The sequence below is a fragment of the Loxodonta africana genome, chromosome 5, assembly GCF_030014295.1.
Source record: "Loxodonta africana isolate mLoxAfr1 chromosome 5, mLoxAfr1.hap2, whole genome shotgun sequence".
Taxonomy (NCBI): Eukaryota; Metazoa; Chordata; class Mammalia; order Proboscidea; family Elephantidae; genus Loxodonta; species Loxodonta africana.
In genome coordinates, this window is record NC_087346.1 from 149,001,808 (window position 1) to 149,020,043 (window position 18,236).

An 18,236-nucleotide genomic window follows, 5' to 3' on the forward strand; every position below is an offset into this window, starting at 1 on the left:
CAATAGAATTCAACAACATATCAAAAAAATAATTCACCATGACCAAGTGGGATTCATACCAGGTATGCAGGGATGGTTCAACATTAGAAAAACAGTTAATGTAATTCACCACATAAATAAAATAAAACAAAAGACAAGAATCACATGATTTTATCAATTGATGCAGAAAAGGTATTTGACAAAGTTCAACACTCATTCATGATAAAAACTCTCAGCAAAATGGGAATAGAAGGAAAATTTCTCAACATAATAAAGGGCATTTATACAAAGCCAACAGCCAACATCACCCTAAATGGAGAGAGCCTGAAAGCATTCCCATTGAGATTGGGAACCAGACAAGGATGCCTTTTATCGCCTCTCTTATTCAACACTGTGTTGGAGATCCTAGCAAGAGCACTTAGGCTAGATAAAGAAATAAAGGGTATTCATATTGGCAAGGAAGAAGTAAAAGTATCTCTATTTGCAGATGACATGATCGTATACACAGAAAACCCTAAGGAATCCTCCAGAAAACTACTGAAACTAATAGAAGAGTTCAGCAGAGTATCGGGATACAAGGTAAACATACAAAAATCAGTTGGATTCCTCTACATCAACAAAAAGAACATCGAAGAGGAAAGCACCAACTCAATGCCATTTATAGTAGCCCCCAAGAAGATAAAATACTTAGGAATAAATCTTACCAGAGATGTAAAAGACTTATACAAAGAAAACTACAATACACTTCTGCAAAAAACCAAAAGAGACATAAGTGGAAAAACATACCTTGCTCATGGATAGGAAGACTTAACATTATAAAAATGTCTATTCTACCAAAAGCAACCTATACATTTAATGCAATTCCAATCCAAATCCCAAGGACATTCTTTAATGAGATGGAGAAACAAATCACCAATTTCATGTGAAAGGGAAAGAGGCCCCGGATAAATAAGGCATCACTGAAAAAGAAGAACAAAGTGGGAGGCCTTACCTTACCTGATTTTAGAACCTATTATACCGCCACAGTAGTCAAAACAGCCTGGTACTGGTACAACAACAGATACATGGACCAATGGAACAGAATTGAGAATCCAGACATAAATCCATCCACATATGAGCAGTTGATATTTGACAAAGGCCCCAAAACAGTTAAATGGGGAAAAGACAGTCTTTTTAACAAATGGTGCTGGTGTAACTGGATATCCATCTGCAAAAAAATGAAACAAGGCCCATACCTAACTCCATGCATAAAAACGAGCTCAAAATGGATCAAAGACCTAAATATAAAATCTAAAATGATAAAGATCATGGAAGAAAAAATAGGGACAACATTAGGAGCCCTAATACATGGCATAAGCAGTATATAAAACAATATTAAGAATGCAGAAGAAAAAGTAGATAACTGGGAGCTCCTAAAAATCAAACACCTATGCTCATCCAAAGACTTCACCAAGAGTAAAAAGACTACCTACAGACTGGGAAAAAGTTTTTAGCTATGACATTTCCAATCAGCACCTGATCTGTAAAATCTACATGATACTGCAAAAACTCAACTACAAAAAGACAAATAACCTAATTAAAAAATGGGCAAAAGATATGAATAGACACTTCACTAAAGAAGACATTCAGGTAGCTAACAGATACATGAGGAAATGCTCTCGATCATTAACCACTAGAGAAACGCAAATCAAAACTACGATGAGATTTCATCTCACTCCAACAAGGCTGGCATTAATCCAAAAAACACAAAATAATAGATGTTGCAGAGGCTGTAGAGAGATTGGAACACTTATACACTGCTGGTGGGAATGTAAAATGGTACAACCACTTTGAAAATTGATTTGGCGCTTCCTTAAAAAGCTAGAAATAAAACTACCATACAACTCAGCAATCCCACTCCTCGGAGTATATCCTAGAGAAATAAGAGTCTTCATGCGAACAGATATATGCACATCCGTGTTCATTGCAGCACTGTTTACAATAGCAAAAAGGTGGAAGCAACCACGGTGCCCATCAAAGGATGAATGGATAAATAAATTATGGTATAGTCACACGATGGAATACTACGCATCGATAAAGAACAGCGATGAATCTATGAAACATTTCATGACATGGAGGAACCTGGAAGGCATTATGCTAAGTGAAATTAGTCAGTTTTGCAAAAGGACAAATATTGTACAAGACCACTATTACAAGAAGTTGAGAAGTAGTTTAAACTGAGAAGAAAACACTCTTTCATGGTTACAAGACGGGGGAGGGAGGTATTCACTAATTAGATAGTAGATAAGAACTAATTTAGGTGAAGGGAAAGACAACATACAATACAGGGGAGGTCAGCACAACGGACTAAAGCAAAAGCAAAGAAGTTTCCTGAATAAACTGAATGCTTCGAAGGCCAGCGTAGCAGGGCCAGGGGCTTGGGGACCATGGTTTCAGGGGACATCTAAGTCAATTGGCATAATAAAATCTATTAAGAAAACATTCTGCATCCCACTTTGGAGAGTGGCGTCTGGGGTCTTAAAAGCTAGCAAGCAGCCATCTAAGATGCATCAATGAGTCTCAACCCACCTGGATCAAAGGAAAATGAACAACACCAAGGACACAAGGTAATTATGAGCCCAAGAGACAGAAAGGGCCACGTGAACCAGAGACTACATCATCCTGAGACCAGAAGAATTAGATGGTACCCAGCTATAACTGATGCCTGCCCTGACAGGGGACAGAACAGGGAACCTCTGAGGGAGCAGGAGAGCAGTGATATGCAGACCCCAAATTCTTGTAAAAAGACCAGACTTAATGATCTAACTGAGACTAGAAGGACCCCAGAGGTCATGGTCTCCAGACCTTCTGTTAGCCCAAGATGGGAAACATTCCCAAAGCGAAGTCTTCAGACATGGATTGGACTGGGCAATGGGTTGGAGAGGGATGCTGGTAAGGGGTGAGCTTCTTAGATCAGGTGGACACTTGAGACTATGTTGGTATCTCCTGCATGGAGGGGAGAAGAGAGAGAAGACGGGGTTAGAAGCTGGCGAAATGGACATGAAAAGAGAGAGTGGAGGGAGAGAGTGGGCTGTCTCATTGGTGGGAGAGTAACTGGGAGTATGGAGCAAGGTGTATATAAGTTTTTGTGTGAGAGACTGACCTGATTTGTAAATTTTCACTTAAAGCACAATAAAAATTATTTTTTAAAAAAATGATAAAAAAGTACAAGCATACTTAAGTAAGGAGCATTGGTCACAGGTCATAGGCGGCTAATTCAGGCTCAAATCAAGGTCTTACTACCCCAACACCCAAGGCCTGTGTACCATGATATGCCATGCTTCTTCAAATACGGACCCTCAGGGCATGTCTAACTTTAAAAAACAGACATGCAGTACTCAGTGCCTCCCAGTAATTATGGATGCATTACTCAGGATCCATAACAAGGACAAACCAAAACCCAGTGCCATCGAGTAGATTCCTACTCTTGGCGACCCTATAGGACAGAGTAGAACTGCCCCATAGAGTTTCCAAGGAGCACCTGGCAGATTCGAACTGCCAAACCTCCGGTTAGCAGCCATAGCACTTAACCACTATACCACCAGGGTTTCCGGAACAAGGACAAGAGGCGTGAATTATCCCATTAGGAATGAGTTAAAAAGAGAATATAGGAAATGATTTCATGCCAATAATTAAAAAAAAAAAAAAGAGGTCCGATGGTTAAAAAGGAGCAAGACAGAATCAACCGTCTATAAGACTAACAATTTCCTGGCTGCTAATTCTTGCTGTTTCAAACCTGGGCGCCATTAGGCATTCTGCTAATGGAGCAGAGAGCTCCTTCTCTAATCCCCAATGAAGTGCAGATAGGAACTCTCTGCGGAGACTTATTTTTCTGACTTTCATTTTGGTTTGCTTTCCTGCTGGTTTCATGTACCTCATCAGAGACTAGAGGTAGGAAAGCAGAGGTCTCTGCTGGGGAGGGCTGAGAGGACCCAGTGAGCAGGGACACCATGTACATCAGATGTTTTGAATCTCAAAATGTATGCTGTCGTTCCTCTCTCCTGGGGAGAACTTGACCACAGAGAGGAAACGGGAGAAAAGACAAGGAGGAGGAGGAACGCTTAAATGTCAGAGCCTGGGGGTCATTTTTCCCATTTTCCCAAATATTTATTGTGTTTGCCATGTTCCTGTACCATCTGTACTATTATTCATAGTAGGCTTGCCCCATAGGGTTTCCAAGGAGTGGATGGTGGTTTCTAACCGCCGACGTTTTTGGTTAGCAGCCCAGTGCTTAACCACTGCACAACCAGGGCTCTTTTTACTTATTGTCTTCCTTTAAACAATCCCACTTATTTCATTTAACTAAGTTTAGCTTCATCCTAAGAAATATCAATGAAATCATAGGCTTGGTGTGCTAGTTATACTTTATCCTGATACATATTAAAATAAATATGATGTTGTTAGGTGCCATCGAGTCGGTTCCTACTCACAGCAACCCCATGCACAACAGAAGGAAACAGTGCCTGATCCTGTGCCATCCTCACCATGGTTGTTATACTTGAGCCCATTGTTGCAGCCACGGTGTCAATTCATTTCATTGATGGTCTTCTCTTTTCGCTGACCCTCCACTTTACCAAGCATGATGTCCTTCTTCAGAGACTGGTCCCTCCCAATATCGTGACCAAAGTACATGAGACAAAGTCTCGCAATTCTCACTTCCAAAATAAATATAGCAACTATGAAAATTTAAAATGCTTATCCATGTATCACATAAAACCATCTTGTATCCCTCCAGTGGGACAAGCACTGCACTTTGAGAATATTGATGACGTCCATTAAACTCTAGCCTTTTTTTTTTTTTCTTTAGCAATGGAAATTTAATGGGAATAGGGATTGTCTCAGTTACCTGTCTCCTAGTTCCTGGTGACTTTAAGTGACCCTTGGAGTTCCTTGGCATTCCTTGGTGTCCCTTGTTATCTGTCTTCCTCCTGTGTGTGTTTCAGTATCTATTCTGCACCTTCTATAACTCAGAAATGTTTAGATTTAGGATCCACCTACGCTGGTACAATCTTATTAACGTAACAAAGGAAAACCCCTACTTCCAAACAGGGTTATATTTATTTATAGGTACCATACCCAACCCATTGCTATCGAGTTGATTCTGCCTCGTAGAGACCCTATATGACAGAGCAGAACTGCCGTATAGGGTTTCTAAGGCTGTACATCTTTCCAGAAGCAGACTGCCACATCTTTCTCCCACAGAGCAGCTGATGGGTTCAAACCACTGAACTTTCAGTTAGTTAGCAGCTGAGCACTTAACCACTGAGTCACCAGGTTTCCTCTTGTTTATAGGTACAAGGGTTAGGATTTCAACAGATATTTTGGGGGAACATAATTCAATCCACAACAGGGGTTTTTAAGGAATCCAAATCTATCTCATAAATTCATCCAATAGACACAAACAGAGCTGCTCTGAAGAAAGCTGAGCAGGGCAGCCAGGAAATTCAGCCCCTTAGCATCCCCACTGCCTGCCCCTCAAGCCCCCAGGCCCTCTCTGGCAGAACACTCAAGGCTCCACAAGCAGCATGTGGAAAACACCATTCTAGCTCCAGCCTCTTGTTTTACAGAGGAAACAAAGGCGCAAAGGACAGAAATGATTACAAAAAGTTACACGTGAAGTCACTGCTGTCTTAGTCATCTAGTGCTTCTGTGACAGAAATACCACAAGTGGATGCCTTAAACAAAGAGAAATTTATTTCCTCATAGTAAAGTAGGCTAAAAGTCCAAATTCAGGGTGTTGGCTCCAGGTGACAACTTTCTTTCTCTGTAGGCTCTGGAGGAGGGTCCTTCCTTGTTCTCAATCTTCCCCAGTTGAGGAGCTTCTCAGGTGCAGGGACCCCAGGTCCAAAGGACGTGCTCTGGTCCCAGCACTGTTTTCTTGGTGGTATGAGGTCCCCCTGTCTCTCTGCTTGCTTCTTTCTTTTATATCTCAAGAAATGGCCTCAAAACACAATCCAATCTTTAGATTGAGTTCTACCTCACTAACAAAACTGCCACCCATCCTCCCTCATAACATCATAAAGGCAGGATTTACAACACGTAGGAAATTCACACAAAACCAGGAATCATGGCCCAGCCAAACTGATGCAAACATTTTTGGGGGGCATAATTCAATCCATGACAATTGCCAAAACAGATCTTGAATCCAGGGACTCTGACGTATCTGAAGATCTTTGCACGACCCTATGCCCTGGGAAACCTTCCACCCTGAGCCAAAGATACGGCACATAGACCACCTCCACTTTTCCTCTCCTCCACACTTTCTGATTGTTTGAAACAAAGACAAACCAGTTGTGGAGACTTGCAAGGTGAGAGAAGAAGGAAATTGCTGTTAATAAGGAAAGCAGCGAGGAGGGATTTGAACAATTATGGCTAGGGAGCTTCTTGGTCTAGAAGACCTGTGGACTGGGAGTATAAGACCTTTCGTGGAAACCTCAGAGGGACAGACACATTGCAAACTCACCTGGACTATTTTGAACCTCCTTGTTGTCCCTTGAAGGACGTTTCAACTGGTTAAAGCATCCGGAAACATACACCAGAACCAACCAGTTGTTGTCCTGTTGATTGAAACTCATAGTGACCCCATGTAGTCAGAGTAGAACTGTGCTCCATAGGGTTTTCTATAGCTGATTTTTCAGAGATAGTTCACCGGGCCTGTCTTCCAAGATACCTCTGGGTGGACTCGAACTGTCAATTTTTTTGTTAGCAGCCAAGCTTGTTAACCATTTGCCCCACCCATGGACTCAAATAAATCAAATTTAAAAAATTATTTATTTGATTTATTGTAACACTTCTGATGGAAGAGGATGGCCCCAGGTGAGACTAGATAGCGGAACAAGGTAGAAGTTTGTGGGACGAGAAAAGTTGCCAAGAGGGAAAAGGAGTATGACTGGGTTGTTGAAATGGAAAGTTCTTTCTGGGCAGTGAGTAGATGATGTTGTAACTCCTTGTGATACTGCTCCCAGGGTGCTAGGCTATTGCTTATTTGGAAACATGGTTGCACTTGTGTGAAGTGGAATAGCTGAGCTCTGATGGACCATGGCCCTGGAACCCAGGCCAATTGCGGAGAAGAGTGTCCCGAATCAGGGGTAACCCTAGAGAAGAACCACTGCGCAGGGTTCTCTGAGGAACCACTGCAAGGCTGACATTTCTCCAGGCCATGAGGATTTCCCAATTTCTGCAGGAAAAAAAGGCATTGTTCTTCTCACCTGCAGAGAACCAATGAAGGTTCTTGGCCATTTCATAAAAGGGGACTATGTAGAACGAAATTCAAACTCACAAAAAAGACCACACTTGCTGGTCTGACAGAGACTGGAGAAACCTCCCCCGGACACCGTTTTAACTCAGTACTGAAGTCATTCCTGAGGTTCACCCTTCAGCCAAAGATTAGATAGACCTATAAAACAAACAATAATACACATATATGTGAGCCAAAATAGGCACACCAGCCCAGGGGCAAGGATGAGAAGGCAGGAGGGGACAGGAAAGCTGGATGAATGGAAATGTAGAACCCAAGTTCAAGAAAGGGGGAGTGTTGACATGTCGCGGGGTTGGCAACCAATATCACAAAACAATGCATGTACTTATTGTTTAATGAGAAACTGATTTGCTCTGTAAACCTTCACCAAAACACAAAAAAAATTAAATAAGTAAATAAAAGGGGCCCTGAAGACAAGGGGTGGGAAGTGACTGTACTACCTGCATATCTGAACAGGTCGAGGATTGGAGTCGTAAAGTCCATGACAGCAAAGGAGACCCACTTTGTATTTAAATGAGCTGTTGAGATCCAGGAACTTCCGGTCTGAGCACATGGGCCACCTGAGGCTCAGAGAGGCTCAGTAAGAGGAGTTCAGTGGCTCTTAAACCTCACAGCACGTTGAATCACCTGGGTAGCTTCTACGACACAGACTGACGCTTAGGTGGAAACTCAATCCAATTGAATCAATCTTTTGAAGTGGAACCAGGGAATCAAAATATTTTTTAAAATCTCCCAGGTGAATCTAACATGCAGCCAGGTTGTAAACTATAAGAGTAGCCCAAGATAGATATATCAGCTAGATCCCAAACCCAAACCCATTGCCATCAAGTCGATTCTGACTCATAGTGACCCTAGAGGACAGAACAGAACTGCCCCCATAGTCTTTCCAAGGCTGTAAATCTTTATGGAAACAGACTGCCACATCTTTCTCCAGGGGAATGGCTGGTGGGTTTGAACTGCCGACCTCTCGGTTAGCAACTGAGTGCTTTAACCACTGTACCACCAGGGCTCCTTAGCTTAAATAAATAAATGCCCCTAGTATATGAATGAGGAGACTGAGGGTTAGATGTTCACATGACTAGTCCAGGGGCCGGATTATCCAGTAGGCAAGGATTATCCAACAGGCAAGGCACTTACCTTGCTTACCAGATCATCTGTAATGAACCACTTCACATTTTTCACCACATTAAAGATTCTGCTTCCAGGTATGGCTGGCACCTGTCTCCCTCCCAGCTCCACAGCACCTTCCCACAGAATCAAAGCCTCTTTTCAAATTTACAATCCTTGACAGAGGCAAATGACACAGTAAGCAACGTATGCACAGGCTTACTTGTGTTTACTTAATCCATACTGAGCAATTTCACTACAGATGACCTTGTAAGCAAGACAAGCACCGTGCTTACCTTGCCTGTTGGATAATCCACCCCTGCCAATATCACTGACCATTATGTCTAGAAACTGCGGAATGGGAGCGGGTTTTGCTGTGCATATTTTCACCAAAACTAAAATATTTTTTTAAATTCTTGCAGTAAATAAAAGGTGTATCGTGCACACAAACATAAACACTCCTTCTGCATGCTAGTGAAAAGCCATCCAGGCCAAACCAACACTTCAAGAAAGATTTTTTTCCTCCCTCTCCTCCTCAACCTCCATCCCACCTTTCTAGCTGAAAAGGTTGTCGAGCTTGATGCACTTGGGGTATCACTCCAAGGCAGGCACTGGGTGGAAAGGAGGAAGTGTGTGGATCGCGGGGCACACAACCTGTGGTGAAATCACACCTGTGCCTGGGCCCTGACGTGCGCCTTAATGGAGCACAGGTAGAGAGACAGCACCACCTGGTGGCGGAAATGGAGCAAGCCAGGCTGGTTCAGAGGCTCGGACATCACCAAAGAGGCCTGCGTAAACGTGCACTTCACAAGTGCCTCGGCAGGAACCTGCTCAGGTCTTACAATACCCTAAGTCCTAAGCAAAGCCTTTCATGGGAATCATCTCATTCAAACCCCCATCCACACCCGTGCATCCACACACAAACTATGAGGTTGACAGTATCACCCTCCCATCGCTGGTCTGTCAGTTTGTCATACTGTGGTGGCTTACGTGTTGCTGCGATGCTGGAAGTTATGCCACCAGTATTTCACACACCAGCAGTGTCACCTATGTTGGACGTGTTTCAGCAGAGCTTTCAGACTAAGAGACTAAGAAGAAAGGCCTGGCGATCTGCTTCTGAAACTTAACTAATGAAAACCCTACGGATCACAACAGAATATTATCCGACATAGTGCTAGAAGATGAACTCCCTAGGATGAAAGGCACTCCACATACACAGTGGCTGCAACAGTGGATTCGAAGAGCAAACCAACGATTGTGAAGATGGCACAGGACTGGGTCAGAGGCAGCTCAAGGCAACTAACAATGACAACAACACCCTCGTTGTAGTGATGAGAGAACTGAGAGCTAGCCATGTGGATAACTGACCAGAAGTCACAGAGCTAGTAAGTGACGGAGCTGGGGTTCATTCCTGGGGGGGGAGGGCGTGATAGTGAGCCTCATTTGCTACTGGGAATTGAGATCTGTTTGACAATTCAGCTCTTGGCAGAGCTGGTGATGGCGGAGTAACGCAGCCTGGACGGGCAGCGGTCCCTCTGTCTCTCCATGTCATCTTCTTGCTCTGTAGCTAGGAAGAAAGAAGAGAGAAACTGAGAGGCATTTACAGTTGTACACTAAAAAAACAATTGCTGTCAAGGTGACTCCAACTCACAGTGACCCCACGTGTGTCAGAATAGAACTATATTCCAAAGGATTTTCAATGGCCGATTGTTCAGAAGTAGGTCACCAGGACCTTAGCACTAGCTGTTCCCCTACCAGGGCTGCTCCTCCTTCATTTTCTCATGGCTGGCTTCAATCTGACACTCAAATCCGATAAAGGCTTTCCCTAACCAAAAAGTTGCTATCCAGTCACCCTCCATCATATCACTCTAATTAGTCATGTCCGGAGCACATATATCTGCCTGTTATTTTATGCATACGTTTGTTTGTGTGTTGACCACCTAACTCCATTAGCTTAGAAGCACTTTTGGGAGCAGTGGTGGTGTCCGTCTGTTCACTGCTCTCTCTTCAGCACCTAGAACAACGCCTGGCACATAGTAGGAGCCCAAAACATATTTGTTGAATAAATGGATTATCTCAATGTTCCCCAGAACTCTGTGAGGTAGTTCTATCATTTTTACTACTTCACAGAAAAATGAGACAGAGAGGTTCAGCAATTTGCCCACGGTTGTAAAACAAGAAAACAACAATGCTGAGCTATAAACCCATTTAGTTGCTGCTGTTGTTAGCTGCCATAAAGTTGGTCCCCAACTCATGGCGACCTCATGCACAATGGAACTAAATGCTGCAGCAACCCCCTGACTGGTCACAGATCAGACTGTTGTGATCCACAGGGTTTTCATTGCCTAATTTTCAGAAGCAGATCACCAGGCCTCTCTTCCTACTCTTAGTCTGTAAGCTCAACGGTGGTTTGAAAACCCACTTCCTCTTACTGTTAGCTGCCATTGAGTCAGCACCACTAGGCAAGTCCAGAATCCCAGGCTTAACTCCTTCATCACAAAAACCGAAAACCAAACCCATTGCTGTCAGGTCAGCTTCAACTCATAGCAACCCTAAAGGACAGAAGAGAACTGCCCCATAGGGTTTCCAAGGAGCAACGGATAGATTCAAACAGCCAAACTCTTGGTTAACAGCTGAGCTCTGAACCACTGTGCCTTCATTGTGACTGTAAAAAATGCTTCTTCGTTCGCTCTTCCTATTTTATATATTACACATTTAGTCTAAGGAATGCAAATAAATCTGCCTTTGTTTTAATCTTCATTTAAATCAGTTCCTCTGCTATTCATTATTCAAAGGGCTGTCTCATGTTTCATGTAAATCAAAATTAGGAAAAATGCCCACTTAAGGAGCGAATATACCTATAATTAGATGATTATTTCTTATCCACGATTGACCTTGAACATTAAACTGCTTACAACTTGGTCATGCCTTCCCTCCCTTCCGCCCATCCAGTGTCCATCATCTCTTTCAAAAACAGGCTCAAGGGCACCTTCTTGCAGAATGCGTCACTGATTAACTCAGTCCATCCTAGTCACCCTTCCACGTGTACACATTCTTTCTCTCCCACTTTGCCCTCATTTCTACGTTATTCTCCAGCTACTCATTTTATTTCATATGTGTACCACGTCTGCATAGCAAGCATATTTTCTCTTTACAATTACCCACATTGGCTCCCTGAGACTAGGGCCCATGTCCATTGGGCTCCCTATGGTAGGAAAATAAATGGAAAAAAATTGAAGTTGTCAAGGATTTCATTTTACGTGCATCCACAATCAACGCCCATGGAAGAAGCAGTCGAGAAATCAAACAATGCATTGCATTGGGCAAATCTGCTGCAAAAGACCTCTTCAAAGTGTTAAAAAGCAAAGATGTCGTTTTAAAGACTAAGATGCACCTGACCCAAGCCATGGTGTTTTCAACCGCCTCATATGCATGAGAAAGCTGGATGAAGAATAAGGAAGGCCTAAGAATTTTTTAAGAAGAATTGGCACCCTTGAATTATGGTGTTGGCAAAGAACACTGAATATACCGTTGACTGCCAGAAGAATGAACAAATCTGCCTTGGAAAAAGTATAGCTAGAATGCTCCTTGGAAGCGAGGATGGCAAGCTTTCATCTCACGTACTTTGGACATATTATCAGGAGGGATCAGCCCATGGAGAAGTACATCATGCTTGGTAATGTAGAGGGTCAGCAAAAAAGAGGACGACCCTCAACGAGATGGACTGACACAGTGGCTGCAACAATGGGCTCAAACATAGCAATGATTTGTGAGGATGGCACAGGACCAGGCAGTGTTGTGTTCTGTTGTACACTGGGTTGCTGTGAGTCGGAACATACTCAACGGCACCTAACAACAACATGGTAGGCAAAGAAGCCCCTGAATGGCAAAATGATTGATTTTTAAATGTGCTCAGATGCTAACTGAAAGACTGGCAGTTTGAGTCTATACAGAGGCCACTTGGAAAAAGGCTTGGCAATCTCCCTCCCAAAAATCAGCTATTGAAAACCCCGTGGAGTACAGTTCTACTCTGACATACCTGGGGTTGCCATAAGTCAGAATCAACTCAACAGTGATTGGTTATTTCAGTTTATGGTAGGCAAATCTACATAGGACCAACAAGAAGACATAGAATGCCTGTATGGTTGCCTAATAACAGAAATGGTAATACATCAGCAAAAGTGCATTTTGTCCTTTCTTCCTTCCTTTTTTTAAGTCCTGAATTTAGCGAACAATACAAAGGTTTTCTTTATTTCAAAACTCACCATTTAAACACCATTGTAATTTGTTCCACATATTTGCTGTATCAAAGTATGTACTTCTGAAAACAAAAAATTAGAAGTTCAAATTTATATTCAATCAAGGTAAATCTTAGCCCTTACTCAGCCTTCTTTTTTTTTTAATGGTTACCTCAATCTTATCTTTTACTCATGGTGTGATATTCTTGATACAGGAAAAAAGTAGGGCAAAACATTTAAACATACACTCCTTACTTAAATCCAGTAAAGTATGACTGTCAATTTAGAATTGAAATTCAATTCAGAGATGTACAAAAGGATTGTTTTACCAGTGAGTATTTTTATTCAATTTTCTTTCAAGAAGTGAGCATATGTTCTCTTTTTCTTAACTAACTCTGATGTCTCTTACAGGCATATGGTTCAACTCCTTGGGAATCATTCTTGAATCAAATCTTTTTAGCATGAAATTTCTTCCTTTTTAAAGAGTTGTCTTCACCCAATCAAGGCCTCCCTGGAGTAACTAAGGCACTATAGTGAAACGAGAAATGTAGGCGGCTTGAAGGAGCCCTGGGGACACAGTGGTTAAGTGCTCAGCTGCTAAATGAAACAGTGGTGGTTTGAGCCCACCAACCATTCTATGGGAGAAAGATGTGACAGTCTGCTTCTATAAAGATTATTGTTGTTGTTAGGTGCCGTCGAGTCAGTTCCGACTCATAGCAACCCTACGCACAACAGAATGAAACACTGCCGGGTCCTGCGCCATCCTTACGATCGTTGTTATGCTTGAGCTCATTGTTGCAGCCACTGTGTCAATCCACCTCATTGTGGGTCTTCTCTTTTCCACTGACCCTCTACTCTGCCAAGCATGATGTCCTTCTCTAGGGACTGATCCCTCCTGACAACATGTCCAAAGTATGTAAGATGCAGTCTTGCCATCCTTGCCTCTAAGGAGCATTCTGGCCCCACTTCTTCGAAGACAGATTTGTTCGTTCTTTTGGCAGTCCATGGTATATTCAATATTCTTCGCCAATACCACAATTAAAAGGCGTCAACTCTTCTTCGGTCTTCCTTATTCATTGTCCAGCTTTCACATGCATATGATGTGATTGAAAATACCATGGCTTGGGTCAGGCACACCTTAGTCTTCAGGGTGACATCTTCGCTCTTCAACACTTTGAAGAGGTCCTTTGCAGCAGATTTGCCCAATGCAATGCATCTTTTGATTTCTTGACCGCAGCTTCCATGGCTGTTGATTGTGGATCCAAGTAAAATGAAATCCTTGACAACTTCAATCTTTTCTCCATTTATCATGATGTTGCTCATTGGCCCAGGTGTGAGGATTTTTGTTTTCTTTATGTTGAGGTGTAATCCATACTGAAGGCTGTGGTCTTTGATCTTCATTAGTAAGTGCTTCAAGTCGTCTTCACTTTCAGCAAGCAAGGTTGTGTCATCTACATAAGGCAGGTTGTTAATGAGACTTCCTCCAATCCTGATGACCCGTTCTTCTTCATATAGTCCAGCTTCTCATATTATTTGTTCAGTATAGAGATTAAATAGGTATGGTGAAAGAATACGACCCTGACACACACCTTTCCTGACTTTAAACCAATCAGTATCCCCTTGTTCTGTCTGAACAACTGCCTCTTGATCTATGTAAAGGTTCCTCATGAGCACAATTAAGTGTTCTGGAATTCCCATTCTTCACAGTGTTATCCATAGGTTGTTATGATCCACACAGTCGAATGCCTTTGCATAGTCAATAAAACACAGGTAAACATCCTTCTGGTATTCTCTGCTTTTCAGCCAGGATCCATCTGACATCAGCAGTGATATCCCTGGTTCCACGTCCTCTTCTGAAACCGGCCTGAATTTCTGGCAGTTCCCTGTCAATATAGTGCTACAGTCATTTTTGAATGATCTTCAGCAAAATTTTGCTTGCGTGTGATTTTAATGATATTGTTCTATAGTTTCCACGTTCAGTTGGATCACCTTTCTTGGGAATAGGCATAAATATGGATCTCTTCCAGTCAGTTGGCCAGGAAGCTGTCTTCCATACTTCTTGGCATAGACGAGTGAGCACCTCCAGCGCTGCATCTGTTTGTTGAAACATCTCAATTGATATTCCATCAATTCCTGGAGCCTTGTTTTTCGCCAATGCCTTCAGAGCAGCTTGGACTTCTTCCTTTGGTACCACCGGTTCCTGATCATATGGCACCTCTTGAAATGGTTGAATATCGACTAATTCTTTTTGGTATAATGACTCGGTATATTCCTTCCATCTTCTTTTGGTGCTTCCTGCGTCGCTTAATATTTTCCCCATGGAATCCTTCACTATTTCAACTCGAGGCTTGAATTTTTTCTTCAGTTCTTTCACATTGAGAAACGCCAAGCGTGTTCTTCCCTTTTGGTTTTCCATCTCCAGCTCTTTACACATGTCATTATAATACTTTACTTTGTCTTCTCAAGAGGCCCTTTGAAATCTTCTGTTCAGTTCTTTTACTTCATCAATTCTTCTTTTGTTTTAGCTGCTCGATGCTCAAGAGCAAGTTTCAAAGTCTCCTCTGACATCCATCTTAGTCTTTTCTTTCTTTCCTGTCTTTTCAGTGACCTCTTCCTTTCTTCATGGATGATGTCCTTGATGTCATTCCACAACTCATCTGGTCTTCGGTCACTAGTGTTCAATGCATCAAATCTATTCTTGAGATGGTCTGCCTCTAAATTCAGGTGGGATATACTTAAGGTCATATTTTGGCTCTCATGGACTTGCTCTGATTTTCTTCAGTTTCAGCTTGAACTTGCATAGGAGCAATTGATGGGCAGTTCCACAGTTGGCCCCTGGCCTTGTTCTGACTGATGATATTGACCTTTTCCATCATCTCTTTCCACAGATGTAGTCAATTTGATTTCTGTGTGTTCCATCTGGCAAGGTCCATGTGTATAGTTGCCGTTTATGTTCGTGAAAGAAGGTATTTGCAATGAAGAAGTCATCGGTCTTACAAAATTCTATCATTCGATCTCCAGCATCGTTTCTGTCACCAAGGCCATATTTTCCAATTACTGATCTTTCTTCTTCATTTCAAACTTTCGCATTCCAATCACCAGTAATTATCAATGCATCTTGATTGCATGTTCGATCAATTTCAGACTGCAGCAGCTGATAAAAATCTTCTATTTCTTCATCTTTGGCCTTAGTGGTTGGTGCATAAATTTGAATAATAGTCGTATTAACTGGTCTTCCTTGTAGGCGTATGGATATTATCCTATCACTGACAGCGTTGTACCTGAGGATAGATCTTGAAACGTTCTTTTTGACGATGAATGCAACACCATTCCTCTTTGAGTTGTCATTCCCAGCATAGTAGACTATATGATTGTCCAATTCAAGATGGCCAATACCAGTCCAATGCCTAGGATATTGATGTTTATGCGTTCCATTTCATTTTTGACGATTTCCAATTTTCCTAGATTCATACTTCATACATTCCAGGTTCCAATTATTAATGCATGTTTACAGCTGTTTCTTCTCATTTTGAGTCATGCCACATCAGCAAATGAAGGTCCCGAAAGCTTTACTCCATCCACATCATTAAGGTGGACTCTACTTTGAGGAGGCAGCTCTTCCCAGTCATCTTTTGAGTGCCTTCCAACCTGGGGGGCTCATCTTCCAGCACTATATCAGATAATGTTCCGCTGCTATTCATAAGGTTTTCACGGGCCAATGCTTTTCAGAAGTAAAGATTACAGCCTTGGAAACCCTATGGGGCAGTTCTACCCTGTCCTCTGGGGTCACTATGCGTCAGAATTGACTCAACAGTAATGGATTTGGTTTTTTGGTTGAGGCTTAAAAAATATTACATTAGTATTGACACCTTGGTCCATCAAGAAGTAGGAAGTGTCAAGGCAAGGGAACCATAAATGGCCACCAGATTTCCCCAAACATTGGTAATAAAGCTTCGTATTTTAGAATTTTTTGACATGCCCACCATCTCTCCTAAAGTAAAAAGCAATGTTCCTACAAAATGGCGAATCTGCCTGTGTGTTAATAAACAGATCAATATCAATTAATGAGCTAAAGCACACAGTATTTCTAACAGAAATGAATTAAATATTAAGTGAGCATTTACTGAACAACTGGTGTATGCCCAGCGCCGTTAATGTTGTTGTTAGTTGCCACCAAGTCACCTCTAACTCATGGTGACTACATGTGCAAAAGAACAAAACATAGCCCCATCCTGTGCCATCTTCAAGATCGTTGGTACGTTTGAGTCCATTGTTGCAGCCACTGTGATGATAATCCATCTCATTGGATTTTGTTTTTGTTTTTTGCTGGCCCTACACTTTACCAAATATGATGTTCTTCTCCAGCAATCAATCCTTTACTTTGGATGACACATCCAATGTAAGTGAAGAGAAGGCTTGGACAATATTCTAGGATCCATACGGTTTTCCTTGGGTAATATTTGGAAGTAGACAGCTGGGTCTTTCTTCCTAGTCTGACTTAGTCTGGAAGCTCTGCTGACACCTGTCCACCATGGGTGACCCTGCTAGTATTTAAAATACCAGTAGCACAGCTTCCAGCATCACAGCAACACACAAGCCCCCACAGTACAACAAACTGACAGACAGGTGGTAGAGCACCATATTAGAGAGCTGATTTCTGCCTTGATTATATCCTCATTTGTTGCAGAGTCATGACTGTAACGAGTGTAAACTCGGACCCTTTCCCTTTGCTCCTGCTCTTCCCTGAACATGGAGAACCCCACCTCATTCTATTTGTCCAAATTTTTACTCGTTCATAACAATTCATTTCATTTGGGTGGCATACTATGAACCATTCTCATTTATATGCCTGGCTTAGTCCTGACAGCAGTCCTGCGAATTCGGCCTTACTTCCACTGTACCGAGCAAGAAACTGTTATCTACTAAAATGCAGAAGTCCTCAAACACAGCTCCCCCCAACTGCCAAGCCACTTTGTTGCCTACTTTTAGTCTGAGGATCAGCAAACTTTTTCTGTAAAGGGCAAGAAAGTAAATATTCTCAGCTTAGCAGGCTATGTGGTCTCTGTCTCAACTTTGCCATTGCAGCGAAAGCAGCCACAGACAATAAGTACACCCAATGGGTGTGTTTGTGTTCCAACAAAACTTTATTTACAGAAACGGGTGGACCAGTTTGGCCTGTGGCCATAGTTTATCTAATCCATGGTTTCTAAAATGGTGATCCATAAGCATTTATTAATTGCAAAAAAACAAACCAAACCCGCTGCCGTCAAGTCGATTCCAACTCATAGCGACCGTATAGGGCAGAGTAGAACTGCCCCGTAGAGTTTTCAAACAGCACCTGGTGGATTCGAATTGCCAACCTTTTGGTTAGCAGCTGTAGCTCTTAACCACTACGCCACCAGGGTTTCCTTGTTAAATGCAGTTGTTAAAAATGCAAATTCTCAGGCCCTGCCCCACACCTACCAAAACACAGACTGTGGGGATGGAACCCAGCAGTCTTAACAAGCCCTCTAGGGGATTCTGAGGCATGCAAAGTTTGTGGACCATACTAGTCTTCCCGATTACTGTAACCCACACAGTCTTCTCCTGCTGCTAAGGTAATAACAACCAAGGTG